A 6,860-nucleotide genomic window follows, 5' to 3' on the forward strand; every position below is an offset into this window, starting at 1 on the left:
TTAAAATTTTCATATAGGAATACATATGAAAACATTGTCGTAACTGGATGTACTTACATTTTAATTTTTATTATTATTATTGTATAAATTGTTCCTAAATTTGGACATGTTATGCGACGAAACGATGGGGACATAAACCAGATAGTGTTAAGATTGAATGTGGATGGCTACAAAGGAAGAGGAAGACCGAAAAAAGTATGAATGGATTGTGTGAAAGAGGATATGCTTAAGAAAGGAGTGGATTCAGATATGACGTGTGATAGAGATGTATGGAAGAGCAGCACATACTGTGCCGACCCTCCATAAGGGATAAGGGCAAGTGGATCATGATAATTTGTTCCTAAACACAGGCGAATTTCAAAAGTAAAATCGTTAACAATAGCAGATAGAAATGCTTCTTCCAAAATGACGTCATCTTCCTCGTGTCTGAAATAAATTTACGATAAATTAAGAATTCTGAAATCGAGACCGAATTATCGTTGGTCGGATAAAATAATTGAATTTGTGACCCGTGGAATTAGTAATGATGTGATCCATTGGAGCTGTGCTGCAGACTTGGAGTAAATTTAAATGAAGACAAAAAATTTCTCATGTCGATTTACTCACTACATTTCAGTCGTTGACCGATAGTGGTACAGAGTCGTGTTTACTGTTGTTTTTTTAATAATATCTTATTGAATGAATTGAATCGTATAACTGTATTGTTTTTTTAAATCTTTATTAGAAGGTGGGGTATTCATATCTTTAAAAAGATATGCCAATCCCATAGGTACTGATAATATTTAAAAAACGAACTGGCATCGCACAGTCGAGTCGGTAGAAGATTCAGCCGGTATTGAAATTATAATGCCAACATCAGCCAGGTTGAGCTTCAATTAACTGTATTGTTATCTCCAACATTTTCTATCAAATAACAGCGATAGTAAATATTTTAATGCATGTAATTTGACAGTGAAAACTACACCCTATTTACTCAACTGTAAAATCAGTTATACACGGTCGGCTTATTTTATGTCATCATCATTTTTATAACATTGCAGTGTTATTCTAAAGCTGTGTAATTTATTAAGAGTAATATTGTAAGAAAAAATAAAAAATAATTAAGGTCTACCCTTCCGGGCGAGTTAAAATTGTTTCGCTGATTGCGGATCAGGCCGCGGGAGCCTTCCGGGACTTTCAACGAATTTTTATTAACGTTTTTTTTAGTAAAATAACTTCACATAAATTGCTATTTTTTAACAATCCATCGTATAGTATGTTTTATTTGTAGTATCGCCATTTAACAGTAACATAATTCACGCCCTAACTTAAAGGGATAGGCAGAGACTATTGGCTTATTTTGTCTGATCTAATGTATCTATCTAATCTGTAATTAACAATAATCAATCATGTTAAATAACCTTTTTTGTAAACTTTAAATTGCATGTAATAAAAAGCTTTTTTATTTATTTATATATTGACTTATTTGGCGTGGTAGTGGTACTCCTCTATAGCCATATAGAGGATATACATCTTTGAATATATGCAGCTTTCAAGCTCAAAACAATTAGATTCAAAATAAAAAAATACATATTTTTGCAAGAATTAAAGAAAGCATTAATGTTTTTTTAATAAAATATACTTTTATACGATATGATAAAAGTTTTGTGGAAAAATTTATTGTTACGTATCTGCTATGAAAAATTTTTCCCTAGCCCTTTTTGATTTAGGTTAGACAATGATGAATTACAGTTCGCTACTTCGTGCTTCATTGTTTTTTCTCTCTTTCAAATTTCGCTCTGACTGTGCCTTGCTTTTGCAAACTTTTACTAATTGTAGAAAAATAGGAATATATAGCACAAAATAATGTTACATTATAGTTTGAACTTTTGTATTATTTGAACCCTGACAATTAATTAATGACAGTGGTAGAGCCCGCTTTAACATCCTCGAATTGGTCGGCTCGCCCGGTGTAATACGACGACCACACAGAAAGCAGGCGAGAAGTGGAAGCAATATCGCGTTTCGTCTGATGAGCCGAAGGCCTAATTTTGGTCCCTTTTTCTGTCCACCCTTTTCTTAAGAGGGACGGATGGTAAGGAAAAGTGGATTTGACGGTAGAGGAGGCGCATAAGAAGAGGAAATATCCTCTTTATGTGGGTCTCCTCCACTGTCGATTAAGGGTAGCCAACGCATCTGCAATTGCGGATGTCTATGAGCAGCGGTCGTTTCGCCATTTAGGCGGTTTCAAGTGGCCGATTGTTCGTTTGCCACCTTATAATATACAAAAACTTCATGTTTGTTTGTTTTAAAGAAGGTGAATCAGACTTCGGCTTCTGTTAATCTATTTTTTGATTTTTAGTTACTTTTAAGAACGTCTATTTAGTAGACGATACATTTTTAAATCAAATACTGTTACTAATATACGATTGTAACAGTTATTAGAAATTATTTCGCAAAGAGCTTCTTATACGAAAATTATTAACAGTCTCATTAGAGTCGTTTAATACTAGACAATTCCCTTAGTTTAGATTTAGTAAAAGATTGCATGACTATTTGTCCATAATCAACTCAGACGGTCGAATACTGAAACGTATCTTAAATAATTTGTTTCATAAGAGTCGCTTACAATCTAGCAGACAACAAAATTGTAATGTAATTAGGTGTTTGAGCGAAAGCTTATCATTTAAGACGCTGTCTAAATATGTCGTTTCAATATTCCTTCTTGAGTCTACTCTCGTCCGAAATCTATTTTATCTAATGGTTTAAGCTCAAATAACAAAATCCACAATTTCTTTAACAGATCCCTTTTTAATTTAGACGTATAAGTTTCACACAATTTATTTTGCACTCCCCCGTATTTCAGACAAAGCCTTGAATTAACTCACAAAATTGCCAGCTGCCGGGAAATCGGCGGTCGGTTTTCAGCTGATTCAAATAAAGATTGTGAAATATGAAATAGAAAAAGGAATTGAGTTCTGCAGATGTTTTTACATTTTATAGCGAAAATTTTAACTTGTTCATCATTTTATGATACAGAAAAGTCTGTCAAGTTTCTAAAAATATAATTTTTAATTGGCTAGCTAGCGAATTGTTTTTTTCGTTTGTCGAGTGATTTTTAAATGCCAAAATAAATGAATAACTGTGTTAAAAAGATGATAAAACACAATAGTGTACAGGAAAATTAAAAAAGCAAACCATAAGTGAATTTTAAATCTAGAGTAATTCCTAAACCAGTATACAAGAGGGAATTGAATTAAGCAATCGGCAATGTTTAAACATGACGCCTCTCTACATAGTATCGTCCGCAACTGCTACTGCCGTATTCTTTGTATAGCCTTCGTAAATTAGATTTCCTGTATAAACTGGTACATTAAACTAGAAAACTTAATAGAAAAGGAGTTAAACGAGCAGCGAATCGTCTAATGTTATTTGATCTGACGCCTATGGACATCTGCAACATTAGGAAACCGCAGATATGTTACCAGCATTTAAGGGAAGTGTACGCTCTTTCTTTGAAAGCCCATAGCTAATTAATTTTAAAATACTGCCAACGACTAAGCGAAAAAACAAGGTAAAATATTATGCGAAAACCTCCAGGTGACCAATGGAACGATTTATACAGTTACGAACTATCATAGACAATTCTATTAAAAATGATTATACTGTCATGAAAACTATATTGAAATAGCTTACAAAAGAAAAACTTGCTTCCAGTAAAGGTATATTTTAGAGACCGTTCCAGAGAATTTTTATTAAAATCGTGCGGTCGACATCGAAATTATATTTTAAAATTTAATCTCATATCCAATTTGCGTAGTGAAGAATAAACGGTCGATTTAACGTTTGCCCAACGCCATCTAGCGGTAAGAGCAGAGCTAATTTTACAAATGCATCTCTAGAATCATCCATTCAAAGCGTTGCTGTCATATTTTGTAGATCATATGACGTAAAATGATGGGCGAAAAAGCAAGAGCTTACGACCCCGAAAAGGAACGGTATTCCTTTCAAAAATATACCACATGTATACATCGAGAGATGTAGCCTACTTGTACAGTGTATTTATTAAAAGAACACTTATCCTAGAAACAAATGATAATTATTTATAGCGCATTTACTCCTGTTTTCATTATCTTTATTATTTTAGTGCCAATACTTTTAGAGAGTACTGTGTAAAGATGGGGCTTCAAATCCAATAAACTAATTGGTTATACTACTTACTATATTGATTTGAGTAGACATTTAAGTAAGTGAGTAAATTTTTATCATACCGCAATGTGGCTTCAAGTTATAAAACATCAGGATAAATTCTCGAAAGGTACGCGGCTTAATCAGGAATCAACGAAACAATTTAAACTCCTCCGGAAGGGTCAACCATAATTAAATTTATCTTTTTTCTTCCTGTATTACTTTAAATAAATTACGCTTATAGTATCAAGTGAAATTGAGGGCTATTGCGTTTTACATTTAGAAAAAAACATAAGGGAGAATGTACCGTTAAAGTCGAAGTTAAAAACTACGATTTTTTTCTTGAATACTATTAACTGTAGTGGTTAGAAAGATCGAGGACAAAAGGTCACGGGGGCGTTCACCTACCCGAAGGACCGATCAGCTTTTTTTTTAACATAAGGTGGCAAACGATCAAGCGGCCACCTGAATCCACCGAAATGGAAGGAAAGCAACCGCTGCCCATAAACATCCGCAATTGCAGATGCGTTGCCTACCCTTAATTGACGGAGGAGGAGACGTACATAAAGAGGACATTTCCCCTTCATATGCGTCTTCTCCGCCGTCAAATCCACTTTTCCTTCCCATCCTTTCCACTTAAGAAAAGGGTGGAAAGGGAAAGGGACTAAAATTAGGCCTAGGTGCAGTCTATACTGGGACTCAACATCCAGACTGCCCGAAGACGGGGCAGCGTGGAGGCAGCTGGTAGATAAAACGGTAAAGGCTTACCAGGGCAAGCACCACCTTCAGCAATGAAGATACGAAGAAGAAAAAGAGATTGTTAACTGATTTTTCTTATTATGTAAAGTTTTATCGATATTTTTTGACAATTTTAATGGTAATTTAATCTTCAAACTAAAAGTTTTAAAAGTTATAAAACACTTGTTGTTACAGTATAAAGGAATTGTTCATTTAGTTTTTGATTCTTTCGTAAAAGTTTTAATGAGTTACCAGTTAGACTCTAGGGCAGATTGTAGTCGTTTTATGTCGTTTTTACGAGTCAATGCTATTTGTTAAGGGTTAGCTGTCGCCTCGCGATTCCGTCCGCGGGAAATTAAAGGAAAAACTTAATTAGTAGCCCATGTGTTTTTTCAGACTATATTCTAACTATGCCAGTTTTCAGTGTTTCGTTAAGCCGTTCTCGAGTAACAAATATCCATACATCCATTCATATATAGAAAGTGAGATTACCAAAGTTGCATTATCTGGGAATGGAAATTTTCTAAAGCAGTTATTAAGCAGTAAGCTGAGAATTACTTATGACATCATATATAATAAATAGGTATTTAACGTAATGTAACAAAGGTAGATTTTACATCCTTTGGCACTAAAGTAAGGAGGAAAAAACTAGATGGACTAGGATTTTCCTCGAATGCTTTATTTTGTGCCTAACTAAATCTAGTTGTCAAATAATCTTACTTCTTACTAATATAATAAATGCGAAAGTTTAAATGGATGGATGGTTGTTTGTTAGAGTTTGTAGCCTAAACGGCTGAACAGATCTCGATAAAATTTGGTATATCTGTAGAGAATAGTCTGGAAGAACACATAGGCTTCTAATTTTTTTTTAATTCCACGCGGACGAAGTTCCGGGCGAAAGCTAGTGTCAAATAATTTGTAACGGTTTTGTCTTCGCAACATATATGGGATGAAGTAAAATGGTTTTATATTGCAAATAAGGTTAGGTTTTAAAAGTGACTAAGCCGAAAAGCGTACTTTGTCGGATTTTAAAATTCAAGACAACGCGAGCTCTTAGGACATGCCATGTAAGGCTTATTGTATTATTTTATATAAGTTTCGCCCGTGACTGGTTCTTCGTGGAATTAAAAAAACGAAAGTATACATGAGCTGTTTACTTTTTTTAATACCACGCAGACGGAATCGCGGGCGACAGCTAGTATAGTAATTTATTTCACTGCTATCTTCGGTAATCTTTTAGTGAAAGAAATTTTCAATTTATTTTTCATAGGCAAGGAAAGGGTTTTTAAGTTTAATTCTTTCGTGAAAGTTTTAATGAGTTGCTTGTGGAACTTGTTTGGGTCTTCTATACCATTATACGGTAAAGTGATGAATATTATTTCATCTTATCAAAATGTTCTAAAGTACATTAATTATTCAATCAACGAAATCTCATATTAACATTACTATAAAAAGTATAGTCGAATAATATTATGTTTGTTTAGGTCGAATGGTTTAGCAAAGTTAAGGATTATCGTGTTGTATGAAAAAAATGTTACGGTAAAGTTTATCAAAAACAGGAATCGACCGTGACAGGACTCGAACCTGCAATCTTCGGATCCGAAGTCCGACGCCTTATCCATTAGGCCACACGGTCTGTTCACTAGTGGTACAGAATTGCATATCTATTTAAGAATTAAACTAAATTTGGCGATGGTATAATCATACTTATATTATAAATGTGAAACTTTAGAGGATGGATGGATGGATGTTTGTTAGAGTTTGTAGCCTAAACGGCTGAACGGATCTGGATGAAATTTGGCATGGGTATAGAGGATAGTCTGCAAGAACGCATAGTCTACTTTCTTTTGTTTTTATTAATACCACGCGGACGGAGTCGCGCGCGGAAGCTAGTACGAGATAAATGAACACATATTCTTATTTTCCTTTACGTGTCATATTAACGTATCAAAACC

The 6,860-nt window shown here is 34.1% G+C and overlaps 1 non-coding gene across 1 annotated transcript; it reads right to left on the minus strand.

Annotated features, from left to right (window-relative positions):
• Nucleotides 1–6,468: 6,468 nt before the first annotated feature.
• Nucleotides 6,469–6,541, minus strand: Trnar-ucg. The gene has a single exon. It is a non-coding gene; the product is annotated as a tRNA-Arg (tRNA).
• Between the last annotated feature and the right edge of the window lie 319 nt (nt 6,542–6,860).

The sequence above is a fragment of the Papilio polytes genome, unplaced genomic scaffold (genome assembly GCF_000836215.1).
Source record: "Papilio polytes unplaced genomic scaffold, Ppol_1.0 DF824180.1, whole genome shotgun sequence".
Lineage (NCBI taxonomy): Eukaryota > Metazoa > Arthropoda > Insecta > Lepidoptera > Papilionidae > Papilio > Papilio polytes.